Here is a 25,989-nt window from a genome sequence, read left to right on the forward strand (position 1 = left end):
AATGTCATCCATCCAATAATGTATATTCATTGAGCTCTTCTGTGTGCCAGGCAGAACTTGCCTAAAATGGTGAATTCCTTGCTTAGCAACAAATTGCACTGATGGAAAATATTTATGTGTAGAAGACTGATGTGGCAGATGCACTGAGTTCACCTACAAATTCAGTGGGAAAGTCTCCTAGAAATGGTCAGCAACTTACCTCAAGCCCCTGAGCCTCTCCGTTCTTCTGCCTAAGATATTTTTTCTGGTGCTTTAACAACTTTTTCTACTTGTACACAAGGAAGCCTAGAACACTCCTAAAGGCAGCCCTCAACTAGGGAGGAGTGGGAGCTGAGTTGGTAAAGACCTCAGATTTCAGACTATTGGTGGGACAAGTCCAGTGAAGATTCTATATGGTTTTTCAGAGGATCCCCAGCAGGACTGAACCCTGGTTGCCCTCCATGGTAACCAATTCCATAATACACTTTATTGGCTTTTCCCCTTTCCTTGTTTACTCCCCACATTCTCATTTGTCCTTCTTCAGACCACCTTCCAAATGAACTCTCTGTACCCAAATACTTGTTAGAGGGCCCACAGTTTACTGAAACAAATGACCCAAACCTAAAATTGGATCAGGGAAGCCTGACACAAATATGATGCCTGCCATATCAGGCACCATTTAGAAACCAGGATGGCAAGCAAACCAGCCACACCTCCTCCTGAAAATGTCTTATCGACAAAAGCCCTATATCTGGCTGGTTTGCACATCATCAATAGGAATGGAGTGTCAACATGGTTCAAAAACCAATCTGGAGAAGTATCAAATCAATTTGGGATCTAGTACCCATATAATTTAATACCCATCACTTCCCTTTTTGTTCTACACAGATAGTTTTGAACTGATCATATTAGAATTGTGTAACTACAACAATCATAATAACAATAACTATTCAATAATATGCAAGAGTTATCCAACATATACTAACCCTCTTGGGTCAGGGAAATAATGAGAGCACTTTATTTACAGAAACATAATCTGTTCTATGCTAGATATGATGTTTGTTAGGAAGATTGAGTCACAGCTATCTTTTGAGCTTATAAGGATGGACATATTATGAAGGTACAAATTGTTCCTATTGACAGGACACCAATTAAAAATGTTAACGACATTACACTAAAAGACCAGTGAAGACTTAGTTTTAATAGCGGCCCCCAATGATTCTTGCCTCCTGGTATTATAACCCCCTCCCTTTGACTCTGAGCCAGACCTAGTAACTTATTTCTAACAAATACATTATGGCAAAGTGATGGGATGTTACTTTCATTATTAGGTTATAAAACATAGACTTCCATCTTGCTTGTACTTTCTTTCTTGCTGGCATGCTCTCTCTGGCTCTTTTCACGGGCTGGGCTTGGCGGAGAAGGCTCCCTGGCAAGGAACTGAGGGTGGCGGTCAGCCAACAGTCAGTGAGGAACCAAGGCCTCCGTCCAACAGCCCAGAAGGAACTGAATTCTGCCAACAACCACATGGGTTGGCTTGGAAGTGGATCCTTCTCTAGTTGGGCCTTCATGTAAGACTGCAGTCCTAGCTGACACCTTGATTTCAGCCTCCTGAGAGACCCTGAGACAAAGATCCCAGCTAAGTTTTGCCTGGATTCCTGATCCATAGAAGGTAAAGATTAAAATGTTTAAGCCACTAAATTTAGTGGTGTGTTGGGGGGGTGATTTGTTATATAGTGATAGTTAACTAATACATGGTGTCTTCAGGAGAAGCAAGAGGGAGAAGAGAGAATGAAAGGGAAAGAGATAAGTTGTGTACTTTGGGACTCACAAAGTCAGAATTTGGTAAGATTTTGTGGTTTAGTTTTAGACCTTTTATTTTATTTTTTAAAAAGATTTTATTTATTTATTCATGAGAGACACACAGAGAGAGGCAGAGACATAGGCAGAGGGAGAAGCAGGCTCCATGCAGAGAGCCTGATGCGGGACTCCATCCCGGGACCCCGGGATCACAGCCTGAGCCAAAGGCAGATGTTCAACCACTGAGCCACCCAGGTGCCCCAATTTTGGACTTTTTAAAGAGGAAAGTTTAGTTAAAAATTAATAGCTAAGGTATCTGGGAAGATATCATTAGCATAAGAGAACAAGAACCATAATACATTCATTTTTAATCTATTCATTCAAGCAGGCTCTCTGCTTAAACATATATGAAATAGCTATTCAAAATCAGTTTACCTGTCACAAACAACTGTCTATGGGTTAAACCTGTCCTACTAGTTTCCTTTGTACATAAAGTTTAATTAGAATGCAGCCATACCCATTCATTTATATACAGTGTGTGGCTCTTTAGTTACTACTTACAATGGTATAGTTGAGTAGTTGCAATAGAGCTCTTACAGTTCAGAATGCCTAATAGATCTAGCCCTTTACAGAAAAAATTTTTGTCATGTATTCCTGAACTAATCATATATTGTAGTTCAAGCTAAACACTACCCAGGGTAGTCTGAGCCAATAAATTTTCTCTATGTTTTGATCAACATAGAAAGTAAAACTGGATCATTCATACTCAAACATTCCATTGTAAGTTTTTTTTTCTGGAACCACTAAAATTCTCATCTCAATTGCTTGTTGCTATTGTGTATACAGACATAGAATCCTCAAATGAACTGCATATTTTTAGCAGTCAGTCAACAATTCCTTGTAAACTGTTCCATAGATGATGGCCATGCACTCTATTCATGCTATGTTGGCATGGGGGTAAAACCCATTTGCACCAGTGTTTGACTTTGGGGGTCCAAATCAGGCCTTGCCTCTTCCTAGCTATCTACTTTGTGCAAGACACTTAATCACTCTGTGCCTCAGATTTCTCAGCTGAGTAATGGGGACAGTAATGAAGCTGATCCCATGGGTTTGCTGTTAACAATTGAGATATACATGAACTAACAAGGGGGTAGTGCTTACAGCTGGGCCTGGGACTTTGTAAATGCTCTAATGTGTTAACTCTGATTGTCACGGTGGAGCTGACCTCTTGGACTCCCATCCTGCCATTAGAGTTGATGCCTTGAGTACTGCAAATTAGTTAGATTAATTAATAGTTTCATCCAATTTAGTATCTTCATTAAAATTAAATATGGAAGTCAGTCTCATGTGACTTCTTCCTGGATGGAAGCACTTCAGAGATTTTGGGCAACTGCTCTATCTTAAAATCAATGCTATCAGGAATGACTGATTTTCCTGGCACTCTTCTTGTTTTAGAATGACCTTTTGGCCTGAAATGGCTCAGTTTTACCTTTAAATCCTCAACTGTTTATTTTTAGAAAACTGGGCAAAATTATTCATGTGGAATTTAGGTAAACAGAACGCAAACTGTATATTTGCTCAAATCCTATTTAGAGATTCATTTATGCTTCTGTAATTCATAATTGAATTTGATCTTTTCCATAAACTTTTGTTGAGCCTTATCCAGTATTATGACTCATGGTGGTAATAGTGAAGGCATTTATGAGTAATATTATGAAAATACAAAGTTTGTGTAATTTTTCCCAGTTTCTCTAACATTCTGAAGCATATTGTCACAATAAATAATTAGTATCATGTATGTTGTGTAGTATACAAAGAACTTTCAAAAATATTTCAAAATGCAATTCATTCTATCTTCACATGCTATAGTCGTGCAGATACTAAGGTCAGGTAGCTTGAGAGATTTCCCTAATGTCAAAGAATTAGTTAAGGGCAAAGCCAGGCCTTGAACAGGATTCTTTGTCTAGCCTTATTTCCAATGTGACATCGCATGTGCATTCTAGTTTTAACACTTGGAATATTTTTATTATACTCTAAGTCTTTCATCAGCATATCTCCTAATACCTTAGACCTAACAATTAATTGGAATATTTGATTAATCAGAATAGAAAGAATCACTATTTCCAGGGGATTTTTGCCTATGAAAAGGGTTTGGCCACATGGTATCTTAGATTCTTCCTTATTCTTTTACTTGTCTTTGCTCATTGATAACAGATTTTTGTGTTATTCACTGTTAAGATATTTGTACCATGCCTCAGTGATGTGGATAGTCAAGGACCGACTCTACTATCCCTTCCCCCAGTTTGAGGATTGATCAAGTTCAATATTTGCCTGGCTTATCCATATTAATTCTCCATTGGTGACTGAGGCTAGTTAGAGTAATTTGCAAGGACTAGATGAAAAAACACCAATCCGAATTTTAGAGCTGAGATAACTTTCTAGATGAGCCCTCATTTTTCAGATGAGGAATGGAAATGAAAAGGCCAAGATTGTCTATGACTGCCTGCTTTAAACTATGCTGATCCCATGCATTCTGAAAGCATAATTAAGCATGGAGGTGGAGGTGCTATTCAGAAAAGATAAACAGCAACTAACTCAAGATGTATTTGGATTAGCAGGCTCCCATTTGGGGATGAACATATGTCCTGAAAAATTAAGTTATAGAGTCAGTCACTACTCATTGCAAATTACTTTAATAAAATTGGTACTTAACTGAGACTGGCCTAATTGGCTGGAATTTACATTGTAGAAGGTAAAAAAAGAATCAAGGAGGTTTCTGAATTTTGGAACTAGATCAGTCATATGAGATTAGTGGCTTCTTCAAGGGCTGAGTACAGAATTAAGAGTAGAAAATGCTGGTGATGAACACTGGCCACGTTGCCATTTTTTCTGATGTACTTCGGTTCTTGGTGTGCTACTGACCACATCTGGGTACCAATACTGGGGGCTGTCAATGTCTGATGGGAATCATAGGACTTGTTTAGAGTGTTATCTACTTGCCAGACACCTTAAATCTATCCTTAATATTTTCCTCCCAATATCTCACTCCCTTTCCCTAGTCATCTTCTCTAAGTCTAGAGAATTCCTCTAAGAAGAATTCTAAAGAAGGGAAAGCTATGGAAATACTCATGCATTCATTCCACAAATGATTCTGAGGATATTCTATGTGCCAAGTGCTGTCATGTCCTAAGGATACAACAATGTATGAGACATGCTCCCTGTTTTCAGGGACCTTGAATGTGTTGACAAGTAAACAGTTATAATGCAGGGTAAAAATTGTTAAAATAGCAGGAGGTACAGATGCTAGATTGACAGAGAGGAAAGGAGCCCATCTGGGTTTAGGGAACACATGGTTTGAAAACCTATGTTCAAGGAAATGTCTGGTAAGTTGAGACTTGAGGTGAGCATGAATAGAAGACCTAATAACATAATTAATGAGGAATATCTAACTGACATTTTTGAACTCTCTAAATAAAGAGTATGCCTTCTTTGCTCATACCCATAGGGTGTTCACAAAAATCAACCATGTACTAGACTGTAAAGACCATATTGATAAGTTTCAAGAATTGGAAATAGTACAGCAAGCATTTTCTCATAATATGGCAAAGCTAGAAATAAAAACAAGAACAATGAAATCCATAAAATAAGACCTTGGTTTTTTTGGGGGGAGTGCATTTGTTTTAATCATTAAACCAAAGAGGAAATACTAACTGAAACTGCATAGTATCTAGAAAATAGTAAGAAAATATGTTTTTAATTTATAAGGCCTATCTAGTGCAGTACTCAGAATGATATTTATATTTAATATTGTATCAGTAAACAAAATAGACTATGGAGAAGAAGAAGGAAGGACTTAAAAGTTGTCTTTTATAAGCAGGAATTAATGAGTTAGAAAAAGGAAATAATTTGAAAAATAAATATAGTAAAAAACTAGATTTTTTATAATAAAACAAGATAAACTGCTAGCTAGACTAATCAAGAAAGAGAAATTATAATTTCTTACTTGATAGGTTATAATAGGCAAAAAACAGAAAAAGAAAATTAAGACTACTAAGAGACTTTGTCCAACTTAAACATATTTCAAAACCTGGATGAAATGGACAATACTGTAGAAAAATATGATTTACTGAAACTGATCCCAGAATAAATTTTTTAAAAATTAAAGTAGACTGGGCAGCCCAGGTGGCTCAGCAGTTTAGCACCACCTTCAGCCCAGGGCCTGATCCTGGACACCCGGGATCGAGTCCCATATCAGGCTCTCTGCATGGAGCCTGCTTCTCCTTCTGCCTGTGTCTCTGCCTCTCTCTCTCTCTCTCTCTCTCATGAATAAATAAATAAAATCTTTAAAAAAAATTAAAGTAGACCATTTTCCTAGAAGAAATAGAGACATTTATTCAAGGGCCCTCTTTTTCAGCATAGATAACCATATGATTTCTCTCCTTACATAAATTAATATGAGGTACTTTAGCAATAGATTTTCTTAGAGCAAATTATCATTACATTCTTTAATAAATCCCATTTGGTTATAACTTATTTTTTAATGCCTTGCTGAATTGTTTGCCATGTAGAATAATTGCATCCATTTTTCTAAGTATGTCTTGTCTGCTGCAGTTATACTGTGTGTGTGTGTGTGTGTGTGTGTGTGTATAATCTTTTTGGGGAATTTTGGTATTGCTCTTTGTTTTATGATTTATACATTTCTCTTTCATACATTAAGTTCTGGAATAGACAAACAGATTAGAATTATTCTCTTTCAAGGTATATTAGAAGTCCTCTGTGAACCCATCTGGGCCTGGAATCTAATGTGAGAAATTATAAGGTCATATTCTGATATGCTAAACAGATATTTGTAAAGTTCAACATAAATTCTTGATAAAATATTCAATAATATTAATTTGGAAACTATGTATGCAAAAGCCAGAACTATGTTTAACAGGGGAAACACTAGTACAATTACAACTAGTCAGGAACAAGGCAGGGATGCCCACATTACCATTATCATGCAACATTGTAGTAGAGGTAGACATTAAGGCAATTAGCCAAAGAACTTAACTAAATAGAGCTATAAAAATTAGAAAGAAGATGGTAATAAAACTATTCGTGAATCATGTAACAATCTACCTGGAAAACCCAAGAGAATCAACTGAAAAGTCTTTACGTGTTAAAAGAATTCACTAAAGTAGTATAGTACAAAATTAATATGTAGAAATCAAAAACTTTTATTAATATAAGAGTATAATAAAACTTGTTCATCATAGAATAGAAAAAGAATAAATGTTTACAAATACATGTAGGAAATGTGCAAGAACACGAAAGTTGATCTAGGAATCAAATGAAAAAACATTCCATGTACTTGCATAAGAAGGCTCAGTACCATATAAGTTCTAAGTTTTTTATAGATTAAAGTTGTAACTGTATGTGTTCCTGATAAATATGTGAAATGTTTACCTGTAAAGAGAGATACAAACTTAGGAAGTGGGCCTGTGTAAAATGGAGTCAGGGAAGACTTCTTTCTAGTACCTTATATGGGCATTCATGTAAATGTATTTCCTGTTCAGAAAATTAAATAAACATTTTTATAAATCATATGCAACTAAATCTCTAAAGCCTGAACATTCATATACATCTTGTTTGGGCCCTGGAATTCTTACCAGGGTAATTACTCTATTTTTTAAAATAATTTACATCTGAAATACAGTTTTTTTTTTCCTACAGTAACACAAAATCTTTTATTACTTTTAGATTAGAACTTTTTAAAGGTCTTTTTTTACATTTAAATTCAATTAATTAACATACAGAGTATTATAAATTTCAGAGGTAGAGTTGAGTGATTCATCAGTTGCATATAACTCCCAGTGCTCATTAATATCAAGTGCCTTCCTTAATGTCCATCACCCAGTTACCCCATCTCCCCACCGCCTCCCCTCTAGCGACCCTCAGTTTGTTTTCTATAGTTAAAAGTCTCTTATTTCCCTCTCTGGTTTCATCTTATTTTATTTTTCTCTCCCTTCCCCTATGATCCTCTGTTTTGTTTTTTGAATTTTACATATGAGTGAAATCATATGATAATTGCCTTTCTCTGATTGACTTACGATATACAGTTTTGGAACTGAGTTAGCTTCAGTGAATTGTATTGCTCATCTTTTTGTGCAGTAATATAGAACCTAAAGTTAATGTGAAAAATATGAAATCATGTTATATCTGCCCCTTTAAGTAAAATTGTCTTACTGAACATGAATTTTCATTAATAAGTCTTTGTGTGTGTGTGGTATGTGTGCATGAGTGTGTGTGTTTTGTTCTGTTTCATGAATTTTAAAGAGACAGCGATCTTAGAATATGTAATTCATCTTCATTTATCACAAGTCAACGAAAGGAGTTATAGTGACAAACTGGGGAGTATTCAGGGAAATAATAAATCCCAAATGTCCTTGCACTTCAATTCTACCCACCTAACTATTCTACCCCCCTTTTATCAATATAATCTAGAAATTAAAAGTGATAAAATATTCATAGTAGTATTATATTTATAATATAATAGAGTTTCAAATTTTAATAAATAATAGGCTTGAGATATTATTCAGATAAAATTTTAGGTAATCTTTGAAAATATACTTAATTCTTAGACTGGATCATATTGGCAAATCTATTTTAAAATTAAGTTTTAGCAAAGTTACCTACTTTCTTTTTTTAAAAATCTTTTTTTTAAAGATTGTATTTATTTATCAGAGACAGAGAGAGAGAGAGAGAGAGAGAGGCAGAGGGAGAAGCAGGCTCCATGCTGGGAGCCTGATGTGGGACTCGATCCCAGGTCTCCAGGATCACGCCCTAGGCTGAAGGTGGTGCTAAACTGCTGAGCCACTGGGGCTGCCCAGTTACCTACTTTCTAGAATTCATTATATTTCTCTTGGCACAGTTTTCAACTACAGAATTTTTCCCAGATGGATGAATTTTCCTGCACTTTTTCTTAGGAATTCAATTTGTCTAATCATCCCGCTTGTTCAGAAATTGACAACTCTTCTTTGATCAATCTGAGTCATTCTTTTATATCAATAACAACAAGAATTAGGACTGCCAGTGTGTTTATTGTCTTCCTATAACTAAAATGATGGTAATGACTACCTGCTGCCAAATTTGAGGGTCATATGTGCTCTTTTACCATGATACTCACTTGAACATTGCTTCCTAGATACTATTAAAGGTAAAGGTCTTCCCTCTTCCACAGTAGGGAAATACTCCTTTCTCAAAGTGTATAAACTGGTCTCATTAAAATATCTATTTGCCTATTCACTCACTCATGTAGCATCTTTGAATATCAGTAAAATATAGCATTATCCATTGTGCTCCTGGCACCGTATTAAGGGCTAGAGATAAAAAGATGAATGAGAAAGGGTCCTGCCATCAAAGAATATACAGAAACAAAGAAATGCCATGAGCTATATTTTAATCAATGAAATTTACATCTTTAGCCAGAACTTTCTCTGAACTCCACACTTATGTATGTAATGCCAACTCAGTAACTCTACTTTGATGTTCCATGGACATCTATACTAACCTACTCTACCTGAAATCTTTCCCATGGTTATATTAGTTGGTACTTCCATTCTAGTTGCTATGCTAAGAAGTTTAACTACTTTTTTTTTCATTTAAATTCCATATCCAATCCATTAGGATGTTCTGTTGGCTCTAATCCAATATACATCCAGCAGAATGTGACTGTTTCTTGTCTCTCCACTGCCAGCCATTGGTCCCATTATCCATCATCTCTCATTTGAATGACTACAATAGACCCCTAACTTGTAGTATCCCTGCTCCCTCCCTTGTTCTCCCAGAATCTATCATCAGCAAAGTAGCTGCAGTAATCTTTTTAAAACAGGAATCATATCACATTGCTTCACTGTTTAAAAAATTCCATTGCCCATTTTTCACTTAGAATATGAGCTGAAATCCTTCCAGTGGTCAACAAGGACCCACATGGTACATCCATCATGATTACTTTGACCACATCTACTAATATCCTTTCGCTCTCTACTCCAGACACATTGTCCTCCTTCTTGTTCTCACTTTAGAGTCTTCGCAGTGACTGGTCTCTATGCCTGGAATGTTCTTTCCTCGATACCTAAGTACCTTTCTCCTCACTTTATTCAGTCTTTGCTCATATCCTCTTTTCAGTGAGGACAAGAGTTGAGGAAAAGTCTACTCTGACAACACCATTTAAAATTGTATCCCTTCATTTGTGCTCTCAATCCCCCATTGACTTTTTTTTTAATCCCACAGCCCATACCTCCTTCTAAAGTACCACATAATTTACTTATTTATTTTATGCATTGCTTGTTATCTGTCTCCTGCTGCTGCAATGTAAAGTATAAAAGCATGGAGGGGGGTCATTTTCATTCATAAATCTGAAGAGAACCTTGTGCGTAGTAGATTCTTAAATGAATTTACTGAGTGAAAAAAAATTTGTCAGAACCCAACTTGCAACAAATAAATTCATTGAATGACCAATTTACCATATTTAACAAATGTATTAAGTTATCAAATTACTTTAAAACTATTTGTGGTGAACTGGCTGTTTCCAGACAACTGTTAGATGTGCTATGAGGTCTTATTCTAGAGCAGGAGACAGCAAACATTTTCTGCAAAGAGTCATATAGTAATTGTTTTAGGTTTTGCATTCTCTGTGATAATTACTCAGTTCTGCCTTTGTAGTGCAAAAGCAGCTGTAGACACTATGTAAATGAATGGCAGTGACTACATTCTAATAGAACTTTATTGATAAAACCAGATAGTGAGCAGGATTGGGCCCATGGGCCATAGATTGCTGACCTCTGTTTTAGAAGACACTGGAGCCCATATGGGAGATTGAAGGGATTAGGTCATGTACCCATTGTCTGGTCTGGCTAAACTTGGGGGCTTTTATTTATTCAGACTGGATTCAAATTATGGATCTGTATTTACTTACCTTATCAGATTGGGTGAATAATGAGTTATCCCTCCTTTTTTCATCTTAAAGTAGCAAAAACTGTCACCATTCACAGACAGCATGATTCTATACGCAGAAAATTCTAAAGGTTCCACCAAAAAACTACTAGAAGTGATAAAAAATTCAGTGAAGTTGTAGGATACAAAATTAATACCTAAAAATTGGTAGTGTTTCTATACACTAACAACAAAATTTCAGAAAGAGAAATTTTTAAAAACACCATTTGTAATTGCATCAAAAGTAGTAAAATATCTAGGAATAAACTGAAGAAATGAAATAAACCAAAGAAATAAAATACTTTTACTTTGAAAACTATAAAACATTGATGAAATAAATTGAAGATGACACAAAAAATGGAAAGATCTTCTGTGCTCATGGATTGGCAGAATAAATATTGTTAAAATGTCCATACCATCCAAAGCAATCTACAGGTTCATTGCAATCCCTGTCAAAAGACCAACAGCATTCCTCACAGAACTAGAACAAATAATACTAAAATGTTTATGGAACCACAAAGGACCCCGAATAGCCAAAGCACTCCTGAGAAAGAACAAAGCTGGAGGTATCACAATTCCAGATTTCAAAATATGCCACAACAGTATGGTACTGGCACAAAAAGAGACCCATAGATCAATGGAACAGAATAGAGATCCCAGACATAAATCTACATATACATGGTCAGTTAATCTCCAACAAAAGAGGAAAGAATATATAGTGAGGAAGAGACTTTTCAATGAATGATGTTGGGAAAACTGGACAGCTACATGCAAAAGAATGAAACTGGACTACTTTATAACACCATACACAAAAATAAACTCAGAATGGGTTAAAGACCTAAACACGAGGCCTGAAACCATAAAAATCCTAGAAGACAGCACAGGCAGTAATTTCTCTGACATTAGCCATAGCAACATTTTTCATATGTCTCCTAAGGGAAGGGAAACAAAAACAAAAACAAAACTATTGGGACTTCATCAAAATAAAAAGCTTTCACATAGCAAAGGAAACCATCAACAAAACAAAAAGATAATCTAAATGGGAAAAGATATTTGCAAATGACATAGCTGATAAGGGATTAATATCCAAAATGTATAAAGAACTCCTACAACTCAACACCAAAAAAAAAAAATCTGGTTAAAAAATCGGCAGAGAACCTGAATAGCCATTTTTCCAAAGAAGACATGCAGTTGGCCAACAGACACATGAAATTATGCTCAACATCACTTATAACCAGGGAAATGCAAATCATAGACACAATGAGATATTACCTCATGCCTGTTAGAATGGCTAAAATTAAGAAGACAAGAAACAACAAGTGTTGACAAGGATGTGGAATAAAAGGAACCCTCATGCCCTATTGGTGGGAATGTAAATTGGTATAAATTGGTACAGCCACTGTGGAAAACAGTATGGAGATTCCTCAAAAAAGCTAAAAATAGAAATACCATATAATCCAGTAATTCCACTATTGGGTATTTACCCAGAGAAAAATGAGAACACTAACTCAAAAAGATATATACACTCCTATATTTATGGAAGCATTATTTAAAATAGCCAAGACATGGAAGCAACCTAAGTATTCATCAATACAAATGGATAAGGGAAATGGGGTATATAAACACAATGAAATATTACATAGCTATAAAAAGGTTGAGCTTGTGTCATTTGAGACAATGTGAATGGACCTCAAAGGTATTATACTAAATGAAATAAAGCAGGCTGAGAAAGACAAATACCATGTAATTTACTTATAAATGGTATCCAAAAAAATGAATAAACAAAAAGTGGAACCAGAACTATAAATACAGAGAACAAACTGTTGGGCAAAATGGGTGAAGAGGAGAGGGAGATACAGGCCTCCAGTTATGGAATGAGTAATTCACCAGAATAAAGAGCAGAGCATAAGGAATGCAGTCAATGGCACTGTAATAGTGATGTAATGGACAGATGGTAGCTATACTTATGATGAACACAGCATAATGTATAAACTTGTCAAATCATTAAGTTGTACACCTGAAACTAATGTAACATTGTATGTCAACTATACTCAGAAAAAAACCAAGAAGACATGGGGTGACTGAATGGATAAAAATAACAAGACCCCTGTATATGCTGCCTACAGGAGATTCACTTGAGACCTGAAGACACATACAGACCAAAAGTGAAGGGTTGGGGAGAAAAATAGCAAAGATTTAAACCCATCTCAGAGGTAGTAATAAATCAAGAAAGTACATGTGACAAGGGCAAAATACAAACACATGGATGGCCATGGTCTTCTCTTTTCTTTTTTCCTTTGCCGCTAAGGCTGCTCCCTCTGTGGTGAGGTCAGCTGATTGAGCACCCACTCTCTTCACTATGTAGAATTCAAGCCAGGGTGAAAGAATCCTACAACATAGTAGAGTGATTTATACTGGAAAAGATACAGAGCTTCTCTAGAGAGAGAAAATGGATTTGGAAAGAAGAGGGGATTGGGAGGGAGGGAGAAAGGGAAGAAGGGCTATCCTGGGATGGGTTTTAAGGAGAGAGTTTTAGAGTTTTAGAAGTTTGGAAGAAATGGGATTGGAGGTAGCCCTCATGCACTGCTTTGTAGGCTGCAGAGATGGTGAGGGGAAGAAGGGAAGAATTCTAAGTATTGCTCTGTATGAATGTAATTCTTCTTCTGGAGTTTTTAAAGAGAATGCAATAAAGACTAAAACTACAATTTAATTTTACAGTGTAGGACTTGGAATAAAACCATTTTACTGCCTGGCCAGGAGGCAGCCTAATTTTATAAGGGTTACATAAGTACAGCACTAAACAGAGAGTCTGACACAGAATAAGAATTTAACATTGTAATTATATAGTTTTTGCTGTAGTATTTATACCTGTCGAGGGGGAGATAAGGAAAAGCTACAGGGAGCGTAGACTCTTAAGTTGAAATTTGTAAGATAAGTAGGTATTTGTCAAGCAGATAAGCTATATGACTGTGAGCTCAGGCAGTGGAACCGGGAAGTTTAGAGTTTGAGGCCTGTTTTGGTCACTTCTTGTATGCCTTTGGACAAGTTGCTTAGTCTCTATGTGACTCTGGTTCCTGGGAATGAACATGACAATAACTAAGGCATAAGGGGATTATGGGGATCAAATTTGATAACACACATAATGTAGTTAGAAGAGAGATTAAATCAAATTAACTTTATCTTGTGTTTGTCAATGTTCTTATTATTACAAATATTTAACCTGCACTGCTAGAGCTAAATATCATATGAAAAAGAGGAGACCTATCATGGATAGATTAATCGTTATCATTATCAGCAATCATCATCATCATCAAGAGTTGTTTCTGTGGGGGCTTATATTTTAACTTCACGATTTGTGATTAAGATTCTTATAATTGGAACACAGATCTCTAAACCCTAGATGGACTTGGGTGATTGAACTGTAGAAATAAAACCATGACATCTGAAAAAAAAAATGGTTCAAGAAGCAAGATAGCAACAAAATAATGGTGTTCTGCTTCTTGCCTGGAACCAGAGATGCATATAGTCTGGAACCAGAGCTAAGCCCCAGTGCTCTGAAAGCCAAGGCCTCTGATCCTGGCTTTCTGAGTAGTTCACAGAGCTTTGATAAGAGACAGAAGCAGGAGAGCACCTAACTGGATCTTTTTATCACACAAGAGAGCTGGGAGGACATTCACTAAACGTGAGGCCCTGTCTAGAGCAGTGAATATTATCTCTGTGTTGGGGAACATGGTCCTGCAGATTCCAAAGTAAAATACTCATATAGTGAAAAATGAAGAAGTTAAGCCAATGATGATAATGCTCTGGTTTTTGTTACTTTTCTACTGCCTCAAATATTAGATATTTTTCCCTTCAGGTAATTTATGTTTCCCATAGATGCACTAAAGCTTTGATAGCTATATGACTACAGTAAATCTACGTGATCCTTTAAGCCATAGACTAGTGACACCTACCAAGAATCGGCCACCCTTGCCTTACATCTCCCTCTGACTACTCCTCGCTTGGTTCTGCCTCAGGGATTTTATTCTTGGAGTCTCTCTGCCTATGCTTGCCTGGCTGGCTGCTTCCATCATTCAAGCCTTTGCTCAAATGTTCCCTTCTCACAGACCTCTTCTTTGATCACCCAGCTCCATTGCCCTCCATACACAATTTCCCACCCTGTTTTTCTTCTTAGTACCAATGTATTCTTTATACTTTTATCTTCTTGCTTGTTATTCATATCACCTTATAATACAAGCTTTATAAGGACAGGAGCTTTTCCAGTCTTGGTTATTTATTGCTGTATATACAGTGCCTGGAACAGTACCTGGAACAGAATGGATACTCATAAATCTTGACTGGATGACTGAATAACTCCCAGAATAGCCAATCATTCACATTTGGCTGACAAAGAAATGGACTTCCTAACAAGTTCAGTGGTCTGCTCAAGGTCAAAGACCCCATGTCCTTATAGAGCTAAGGTATGAACCCTATTAATCTGTCTCCTGCTTTAGTACCCCCATCGATTAGGAATATATGAGTAACTACCATATGCTAAGCACTGCACAAAGTGCAACTTGGAGAATGCATAAAAGTAGAAGAGGTGGCTTTGGCCTTCAAGGATCTTCCAGTCTAACACTGAGTATACAACCTGTACAGCTAAATGGATACAAATCTTACCTAATATTGCTTACTCTAGAGAAGTAATGTTTCTCAGCTCTGCTTGTCCTTTAAAATAAATGTGAAACCTAAACATAATACCCATATCAGGGCACCATATCAAGCCAATTAGAATCTAAGAGTCGGACCTAACTTTGGTGTTTATTTTTTTAAGTTCTCTCTGTGAGTAATGTACAGCTCCTGCTTCAAAAACCACTGCTGTAGCCCAGTGTGTCTCAAATTATAATGTGCACACAAATCACCTAGAGATCTTGTTACATTGCAGATTGTGATGCGGTAGGTCTGGGACAGGGCCTGAGAGCTTACATTTCTAACAAGCTCCCAGGTGATGCTGACACTGCTGGTCCTTGAGTTCAGTACCGAGGTTCCCAGGTGCAAGAAGTGATTGGTGTTAGAAAATAGTCTATATATAGGTACAAAATAAACATGCAGAGTGCTGTGTTCTGACACAGATGGATCTGTGGCATAGACCCCATATTTCATAGTGAGGTTCCATTATATCTGGGGAAAAATGGAAAAACAGCAATGTACAAATGCAGCAACTGAGCCCCGTATAAAATGCAGCCAGCAAGTACTGGGAGGATGCCGAGGGAGGCAATTAAGAAAATATCCTAAGAACTGAAAATAAATACTAAGCTATAGAAACCTCCTTCTGGTCTGTTTCTGAGAATGGAACAGATCCAAAAGTGCAGCTGCAGAAGCCTCCTTCAGATTCCTTCAGGGAATAGTGGCCATCAAAGAGTCAGGAGGGGTTTTATACAGGAACCTTCAGTTTGGAATATTTTCACCAAGAATAACAGACTTATCATGAGAATCTGATCTGGTCATCACCTGTCCAGGTCTACAGCAGGGAGTAAATCAGGTGTGGCTAAAAAAGAAATGAAGAGAGGCTCATCCCAGGTGTCCTTGCCTAGAGTGTAGGAGGGACAAGGGGAAGCCACCCCTGCGAGAGTAATAGAGAACCTTGGCCGTCACCCAGCTCCAGATGCTTCCACACGACCCAGATCGGCTCTGAGCTCACCTGGTTTGTTTTTACACGGCTTCTCCTGTTTCCAAAGTGAAACTTCAAGATGCTGGGATTTACCCAGCTATGTGCTTATTTTCTTCTCTAGAGAATTCCCAATGTGTATGTCACCCCTGTGCAGTGTGGATATCACACCTGGTTTATATGTTTCTATCCAAACAGCTCTCACTCTCCTCCATTTTGGAAAACCTTGAAAATCCATGGTACCATGGCCTTCATCCCCAAATATTTTTAGTATTTATCATGCTTAGGGCACTGAGTATAAATGCAAGTTCACCAGAGGTGGATGCTGATTTCAAAGACTAAAAATGTGTTAGAGATGGAAACGCCCACATGCTATCTGTGTGTGGAATGAAAACTCAGAGGGAGAACAGAGCAGTGTTTCTCTTCTACCTCAAGGACATCAGGATGACTCTGTCCTCATTTATGTCCAGTAATCCCTGGTTCAATTTCTGCTCAGGCAAGCGAAGCAATACCTAGATGACATCTTTGAGAAAACACGCTAAGTCAAGATTGTCATATATGTTCCAAGTTAGGTTTGTTCTTTGGAGCTTTACATTTTAACATACCTGATTTTACTTTGTGATATCTGAAGACAATAGCATGGAGTTAAGCTATTATTAGATGGTAGATATTATAAAACATAAATTTATATTTTAGTATGTTGTGTATTTTACATTTGAATATTATAATATAACTTTCTATTATATATATATATTAAAGATTTTATTTATTTATTCATGAGAGACACACACACACATACACACAGAGGCAGAGACACAGGCAGAGGGAGAAGCAGGCTCCATGCAGGGAGCCCGATGCGGGACTCAATCCCAGGACCCCGGGATCATGCCCTGAGCCAAAGGCAGACACTCAACTGCTGAGCCACCCAGGAGCCCCAGAATTTTCTATTATAGTATCAGGCATGATTTTACTTCGAAATCTCTCAACGCTCAGAACCTTACACCTAAAAAAGCACATTGCACACTATCCACAGGTTTAGAATTACAAAGTGTGGGAAAAACAGTTCTCTGGAATTATTTAAAAGCTCCTGCTTGAACTTCATTTATTAGCAAGTTCTTCTCTCATGAAACAGTAATACCACTTTCAGAAATGATTAAGGTCTTGCTGTTCTTCAAATTCAACAGAAGAATAAATATATTCACTTTTTCATGCAATCATTTCACAGATGGCATGCTCTGCAGTGAATACCGCACTGTCTTAATTGAATTGCTGACACATACCTTCTGGAATATAGTGTTACTGATATCATTAGGTAGATACTAGGCAAAGGGGTCTAGGAAAAATTCTTTCTTCCACCTTCTATCAGAGAACGTACTTCTCAGCATCCACATTCCACAAAAGGATATTCTTTTGATTTTTAGTTAAGCAGTATAGCAGAGGGCCCTCCATTCATGTATTCTAGTTTATAAGTGGACATTGATGAAGTCACTAAAATCATAAAATCCCATGTCAAAGACTCAAAGCCTGGGATGCCATAGATAAGCTATCACTATCCTTACCAAACACGGGCAAATGTTGGTCCTCCTGACTTCTCTTTTGGAGAGGCAAATGAAACAGACCCTTGTGCACTTGAGGCCATTGGGGTGGAGATGAGGAGATTGTGATGAAATTGAAAGCAAAGGAGTAGGCAGTCTTTACTGTGATAATTTTAAAAAGTGAGGCACAATCTATGTTTTCTTTTTTGGATCCATGCTGAACAGATTGCTACTAGAATTCCTTGGTGGGTAAAGCAGAGTTGGGATCCACTGCTTGGGTGCCAGTGCCCAGGCTCCATTAGGGAGGAGGCTGGGGGAGTGGAGGCTCTCTCTAATGAGACAGGAGACTTCTTTGTTTTCCCGGAGGTGAAAGGTACAAGGAACATTCAGATGTATTTTCCTTCCTGCCATATTTACTCGATTAACATGTCACTAAAGAACAAAAGAACAGAAGGGAACAAGGGAGTAGGGATTTTGTTAATTTTTTTTAACAGAGCTTAATTTGCACACCAGGAAGAAAAATTGATCCTCTTCTTATGTCTGCTACTCTGTTGAGAGTGTTCTATGCAGAAAATCAATTTCCTTGTCTCAAGTTGGTTTGCCTATTTAATTAACTTAGAGGCTTAATGGAGACAAACATGATTAAAACACAGTTTGAGAAAGCTTTCAAAATTGTCGTTTATTATATATAATAATATTTCATCAGAGATTTTCCTCAAGTCATTATGATGTGTTTAGATTTTGTTTTCCTTGCATCAATGTTTTATTAGTTTTTGAAGGTGATTAGTGCAATAGTCCTGTGATAATCAGAAACTAAAATATTTCTATTATGCTTTAATATATGCAATACAGTACTGCCTGGGCTGGAATATTTTGTTTTACATGAATCTGTAGCTTGGTATTTTATTTGGCTCATCTAGAATTCTTGCATTGAACAATCATTGCATATTTGTCAACTAATTCATAACAATGAAAAGTTTTAAAGGTCAACTTATAGGAAGTCACCTTTTATATTGGTTTATCATTTTTTAGCTCTGCTTTTTTTTTTTCAAATAAGTGATCACTGGGTGTTATACTATATGTTGACAAATCGAACTCCAATAAAAAATATACAAAAAAATTTTTTTAAATCCACATATTCCTAATGAGAGAATACGATTTAGGACTATATCTGGGGAATCAGATTAGGCAGGTCAGAGAAAACGTAAATATAAGGGAGAAAGAAGACATACTGCATCTTGGGCTTTATTTACTTTAAAAGTTAATCTCTCAGCTTTAAAAATAAAGTTTATTTAAGGTTGCCTAAGTATTTTTTAGATTGTTGGGAGTGAACTTATTCTTATTGTCCTCAAATTTTTACTAACTGTGCTATATCTCCATTGCCAAAGCGTACAGCCATTAGGTACTATGCTTTCTTCTTTATAGCCTTAATTTCATCTTAATTCTACAGATAAATAAGGACCACCAATGTTTATACTCTAAAAGTTCTTAGTATAGATATACTATAGTGTGCTTATTCATTCAATTATTGATGGACATTTGGGTCATGTTCAGTTTTAGACTATTGTAAATAATGCTACTCTGCACATTTCTATACAAGTCTGTGTGAACATATATTTTAATTTCTTTTAGGTAAATACCTAGGAGTGGGATTGTTGTTATATGGTAAGTGTCTCTTTAATTTTATAGGACACTGCCATATTATTTTTAAAAGTGCTTTAACATTTTGCATTCCTACCAGCAATACATGAGGATTCCAAATGATCCACATTCTCACCCACACTAGGTATAATCAGTCTTTTTAACTTAACCATTCCAGTGGGTATATAATGGTGTCTTGTTGTGATTTTATTTTGCGTTACCCTAATGACTAATGATGCTGTCTTTACTGGCCATTTATTTATCTTCTTTGTAATATTTGTTGAAACTTTTTGGCCTATTGTTTTATTGGGTTGTTCCTCTTGTTCTTATTGACTTGTAAGAGCCCTTTTAATATTTTGGATATAAGCTTTCTGTTCAATAATGTGTTTTACAAATATTTTCTCCCAGTCTGTGGCTTGCTTTTTCATTTACTTAAATGTCATTTTAAATTTAATAAGGTCCATGTTAGCATTTTTTTCTTTTAGGATTTGTGCTTTTTGTGATTTGTCTGATAAAACTTTGTCTAATCCAATATCTCAAAGATTTTCTCCTATGTTTTCTTATTTAATAATTTTAGCTCCTACATTTAGAGCTGTGGTTATTCAGGATTCAGTTGTTCAAGATTCATTTCCCCTGTGACTCTTCCAGGAAGAGTTCATCAAGTCTTCCTTCTGTACTTTCACAGCACCATATGGACATTTACCTCAGAGTACTTAATTGTAATTATTTATTTAAATGTTCACTTTCCCCGCTAGACTGTGAGCTTCAGCGCATAGTGATAAGTCTTGTTCATTTATGAAGACCAAATGCTTAGACCATTCCTGATATGTAATGGGCCCTCAAATAATGCTTGTGAAATGAATGAATGAATGAATGAATGAGTGAATGCAATTATATGATAACACTTAAATCATATTTTTACAAAGCACTTTGGCATCAACATTTCATTGAAATCTCACAAGAAACCCATGAGGCAACAGTGTGTTACCTCCATGTTTAGAAATTGTTATTGATGCTCCAAAGCCTATATGGCAATTAAGAATAAAGATCAAACTATGTGGCTTGGCATTCAGAAATGTCCATGGTATTATGCCCCTGCCAGCCTTATTCTCTGCTATTCCCTTTCACATATCCAAGGCAACAGTTGTACTGGGCAATCCATTGTTTTTCATTTATGCCGCTGATTTTTACTTTTTTACAGTCTTTCAAGTTGTATCTTCCATCTTACAATTCTCTCCACCTCATTTCTGCTTGAAAATATTCTACCCATCTCAAAACCCAACACTTTTACGTACCTCCCATAATCTGACCAGATAAATGACCAGGTAAATGTGATTGCTCCTTCATTTATACAGCCACAAACCTCTATCTATCTTACCTTAAAATAAATGGTGTTTGTCCTTTGCTTTATACCATTTTCTCTTAATATCTATCTTCTGACTGTGGCATGCTCTCCACTGTTAGTAGGCTCCCCCTGCTCCCCTGGTGCTCCTCTGTTCATCCTCCTACATCCTCAGATCAGTAGTCCCGAGATCTGGATTCCAATCCTAGCTCTGTCAGCCACTGACAGTGGGGCTTGGGCCCTTAACTGTCTCCTTTGCAAAGGAGATCTAGTCCTACCTACCTTCAAAGGCTGCTCTGGAAATTAGATAATGGGAAAATCACTTGTGAATTTAACATGCCATACACATATAAACTATTATAATCATTATTGAAGTCAACCTTTAGTTGGAATCCATGCATCTCTCAGCCCCACAGTTGAAGACAAATGTGTTTGGGAAAAATGTTTTAGGTGTATTTTTGGTATTTCCTCAAAACGATCCTTGACTCCTAAGTCTCCTGGTGGCCAAGCTAAGCCTAGAACACAACCTTCTCATTCCTCCCTACATTTTGTTTCATGTTTAATTATATGCTTTTGGATCCCTCTGTGCATTGGCCACATCTGTTCATGCTTGCTCATGTCAGGTTCTCTACAGCTAATGTGAAGAGGGATAATGACTTATTTTGCTTGATTTCCTCAGGTTTTTGCAGTTGTGAAAACCTGGCCCAAAAGTGGCTCTCACTGTCTCTTATGAGGTCCCAGGGACACAGACAGCAGGAAAGGAAAGCTGAAGCCCATAATAAACAATCACTTCCTATTTTCAACATCATCAAAGGATCCTGCCTCACTTGGCAAAACCAAGGTTATGGCAGCAGGGCTGCCTGCCTTCATCTGCAGACAGACCCTCCCCACCTTTGCTAATAACCCTTCCTCTCTGGACTGTGTCATTGTCAGTCTTCTCTGTCACGTGCCTACCTGCATATCCCAATGCTCCTCTTCTGAGCCCTTGAGATTTTTCTGAGATGGAGTCTGCCTCCCCACATCGTTTACTTTTCCAACTCCCTCTCTTGGGGAAGGTTCAGGTTAGTTATTTAGTGACATAAGGAGAGGCCACAGTTAAAATTTTGCACAGCCTCTGCTGCAAGATTTTCTGAATTGAAATTCCAATGCTCTGCTTTATTCCCTTTCTAATGATTGCAAACTTCTCTTACCTCAGTTTATAAAAGTGTCAAAGGGGCTACTGAGAGCCCCTACCTCATTTGTTATTTGGTTAAATTAATTAATTAAAGGGTTTAATGAGTTAATAACAAACAATTCATTATGGTGCCTGGTACCAAGTAAGCAGCCAATGCAAGTACAGTATGCCAATTAACTGAGTTGAAGGAACCTAGAACAGAGCCATAAACCATATGGCTTCAGACTTAACTGTCTGGGTTCTGATCTTGTCTCTGCCACTCACTGGTCGCATAGTCTAAGCTGGTAGGCTGAATTTCTTCATCTATCTATAATAATGGTAACTTTACCCATAGGGTTGTATTAAGCATTATATAACATGATGTATATAAATCACATTTAGTACAGTGCTTGGTACATGATAAGCATGCAACTCAGTTGTCTATTTTTATTTCTTAGGTCACTAGAATTCTCCTCTCTATTTAATCATGGCCTCCTGGAGCACTGTCCATTTGTCTCCACTTATTGAATAGGGATGGCTTTAATGGTATATAGTCTTAATTTGGGTTAGAAGGTAGAGAATCTATTTTTGCATAGACTAGATTTGTGATACTTTTCAACTCACAGAGGATCAGTGGAGCTATTGTACAAGGAAAACAAGGGAACAGGCAAGCAAAGGGGCAGTTTTAATTCACCCAAGAAATAAAAGCCCTTTAATTATTTTTCAAAGCACATCTATCTCACTCTGTGGGAAAACCAGCCATCTAATATTGCACCAGGTCTGGCAAGCCCCGGGTGGACTTTGCTCCAAAATTTGTGATGAGTTCTCGCTCTAGTCTTTCCTTTAGGTTAATTACAAAGAGGCAAGATAATGGATTGAGAGTTGTGTTTTGTTTGGATCTATGTTCAAAGTATTTTGCTTTGAAAAATGACTCCGCTATTTGCACGTTTTTGCACAGAGTGTCTAATTATGGGTTCAAAGAAGAAAAGACTAGAAAATAGAGTTTACAGTCATTTCTTCGTATTTTTTTTTCAGTTTTGTATTGTTAAAAGTTTATGTTAATTCCCATCCCTGAGGAAGAGACTGGAAAATATAACGCAATAAGAATAAGAAGCACATACGGCCATTAGGAATGGAGAAGAGAAAACTAAAGCCATCAATTAAGTGTTCACCTTCACTAGAGCAATAAAAGGAAGTATATTTATTAGACACTTTGATCTGTAGGTAAAGAGGATCTATGGCTCAAATCACAGAAAATATACATTATTCACCTTGCAATTATCTTTCATGTACCCATGCCAAGTAATCAAATCATGAGCAGAGCAAGCAGAGAATTTGCTGTTTACCTTTACATACCTATGCCATTACGATGGATCAGGGAAGTTATATCAGTTGTATGAAATCAATATTTCTCATTAATGCCATAAAGAAAAGTCGTTTGGGCCATTTTTATTTATGCCACCACCAAAATTCTGCTTCACTTGAAGATGAAGGCTTAAGCATTAATATATTTTTGAAGATTGAACAGTGAACAGTATTTACAACACTCATTAATGTGCTGTGATTAGTACTAGAAGTTAGCACTAGAAAGCTATAGGATAAACAAGAAAGAAACTGCTTTTACCAAACTATAAAGCCAAAAGCCAATACTGCATTGAATTATTTTCTCCCATTTGTTCCTTTCCCTCAAATCAGCATTTAATTTGACAAATAGGAATGTTTAAGGATAGAGCAATATGTTAAACAATTTAGAGCCACTCACTTAGGTACGAAATAAAATTTATTGTTGGGTAGACCAAGGAGCCTTCTAGTTATTTAAGCATACTAATTAAAAAGATAAACCCATCTTCTGAAATCATATCAGCAAAAGAAACACTATCAGTTAGAATAATAAGAAAAATTACTTGGATTTGATGCCCTGGACTTTTCCTTTTGAGATTTTGGCTGTGGGGTGGGCATACGATGCTTCTTTTCCTTGCTTAAACTAGTAGGCTTTGAATCTTCATTTCTTTCTAAAATTATTATTTTTTTTAGAAAGCTTGGAATATTATGTGAAAGAGAGGTTTTTCAAAAATATTTAGATTGCCCTGTTCATTAAAATCCATGACCCTCAATTTCTCTGTTCCTAAAAAATTCCAGTTCATTTTGTTATCTGATTAGTCTGTCTAAACTTCAGTTTTCTATCAAACAGAGCAGGAGATGTGAGCTCTTATGAGGCAAGGACTCTGGATTCAGAAAGAAGAGTGTCATTTGAACAGTATCATGGGGAATCTCTCTGAAAAAAATCCCTCAAAGAACTGAAAGAGCCACAGAAGAAGAGTAAAGGATTTCAAGAGTATAGAGAAAAATCTAGCAAGATTGGTGGCACATGTGGGAAAGCAGAACCCAATGGGAGTGGTCCATACTAGAGTTGAGGGACTTCAGAGCTGTTCCTAGGAACTGTAGGGGTAGATACATATATCCTTCTCTTAATAGCTTCTTAATTTAACTCTGTGTTAAACACACATAGGACCCATACTCCTATCTTCTTTCTTTTCCAAGATTACTCTATCTACATATTGTATTTTCTTGTAATTTTGGAAATTATTTTTATCACCACTTCACACCTTCCACTTTTCTAACACCTTGTGACACTATGCTGTGTATGCTTTAACAATGGATTTTGTGATAATGATGATGTCAGCATGTTCCTATTTTATTCATGGAGCTGTCATGGCATTCCTGACCTTGTCCGTGTTGCTACAGGAATGAGAATAAGCCCTTCTAAGTCAAGGAGAAAAGGGAAGCACAAAAAGCAAAATGACTTTCCTGTTATGGTTCAAATTTGAGGAAAATGATCAAAGAAGGAAAAATGATCATCAGACCTAGCACCTGGTCAACTCTCTTATGCTCCCACTAGAAGATGCAATATTTTTTTCCTTGCCCCAATTACAGTGTGGTAATTACTGTGAAGATGGGGTTAATTGGAGCCTTTTATTCTTGAGATAACCCCATAATCTCTAATAATCTGAGTTAATACTTTGGTGTTTCATAGGCCTTTTAATTATCTTTACTCAGTCTTCATCTGTTGCTTGGCCACTTGAACGAATGCAAAGAGAAGAAACCAAGTGTATTAGTTTTCTATTGTGTAACATCTTATCATAAATCTAGTGGCTTAAAACATCCAGTTATTAGCTCATTTCTATAGGTTGAAAGTCTGGCTCAGTATGGCTGTGTTCTGGCCATAGGGTCCCATAAAGTTGGTTTCAAGATGTTGGTTGTTGGTTTCAAGACCGCTATGTTCTAATATGGAGTCTGAAGTCCTCTTCCAAGCTCATTTTAATTATTGGCAGAAGTCAGTTCCTTGTAGTTATAAGACTGAAATACCTGTTCCTTGATCACTATTAGAGGCCTCTCTCAGCTCCTTAAGGCTGCCTACACTCACTTGTGGCCTCCTCCATCTTCAAGCCACAATAGAATCTCTCTTGTGCTTCAAACCTCTCTGACTTCCTCTTCCTCAACCAACCAGAGAAAGCTTTCTGCTTTTAAGGGCTCATGTGATTAGATCTGGCCCACCCGGATCCTCTCCCTATATTAAGATCAATTATGCTACACAATATAACACAATCACAGTAGTGATATCTCATCACATTCACAGATTCTGGGGGGAAAGGGCATTTTTAGAATCCTGCCTACCACAGCAAATCAATAAACATATTTAAAGGGATCCAGGACCATCTTTTCCTTTGAATGAAATAATTCTCAAGAATCATTTTCTTAAAATCCATGAAGTAGCAGATTAAAAAAAATAAGCAAAATAAAAATAATTGCTTGGTGGACATAGTAATTGCAAGAATTCCATGTAGCCATAACTTGATGAATTGTGCAAAAAAAATTATGACCAAGTGCAAATCATTGCATTCTTACATGAACATTT

The 25,989-nt window shown here is 36.7% G+C and overlaps 2 protein-coding genes across 8 annotated transcripts in view; one reads left to right on the plus strand and one right to left on the minus strand.

Moving 5' to 3' along the window:
• Nucleotides 1–25,989, plus strand: part of LOC144308047 (uncharacterized) — a 404,506-nt gene that overhangs the window by 110,997 nt on the left and 267,520 nt on the right. The window contains exon 1 of one of the 4 annotated variants that reach the window (XM_077888198.1): nucleotides 1,547–1,651. The exons of 2 other annotated variants lie outside the window; for them this stretch is intronic. The gene's annotated coding sequence lies outside the window, so the exon portion shown is untranslated. Of the gene's footprint in view, nucleotides 1–1,546; nucleotides 1,652–25,989 lie in introns of those variants that run through there. One more of the 4 variants, XM_077888193.1, reaches the window with a different exon arrangement.
• Nucleotides 1–25,989, minus strand: part of GLRA2 (glycine receptor alpha 2) — a 173,599-nt gene that overhangs the window by 49,075 nt on the left and 98,535 nt on the right. The window lies entirely within an intron of this gene.

The sequence above is a fragment of the Canis aureus genome, chromosome X (assembly GCF_053574225.1).
Source record: "Canis aureus isolate CA01 chromosome X, VMU_Caureus_v.1.0, whole genome shotgun sequence".
Taxonomy (NCBI): domain Eukaryota; kingdom Metazoa; phylum Chordata; class Mammalia; order Carnivora; family Canidae; genus Canis; species Canis aureus.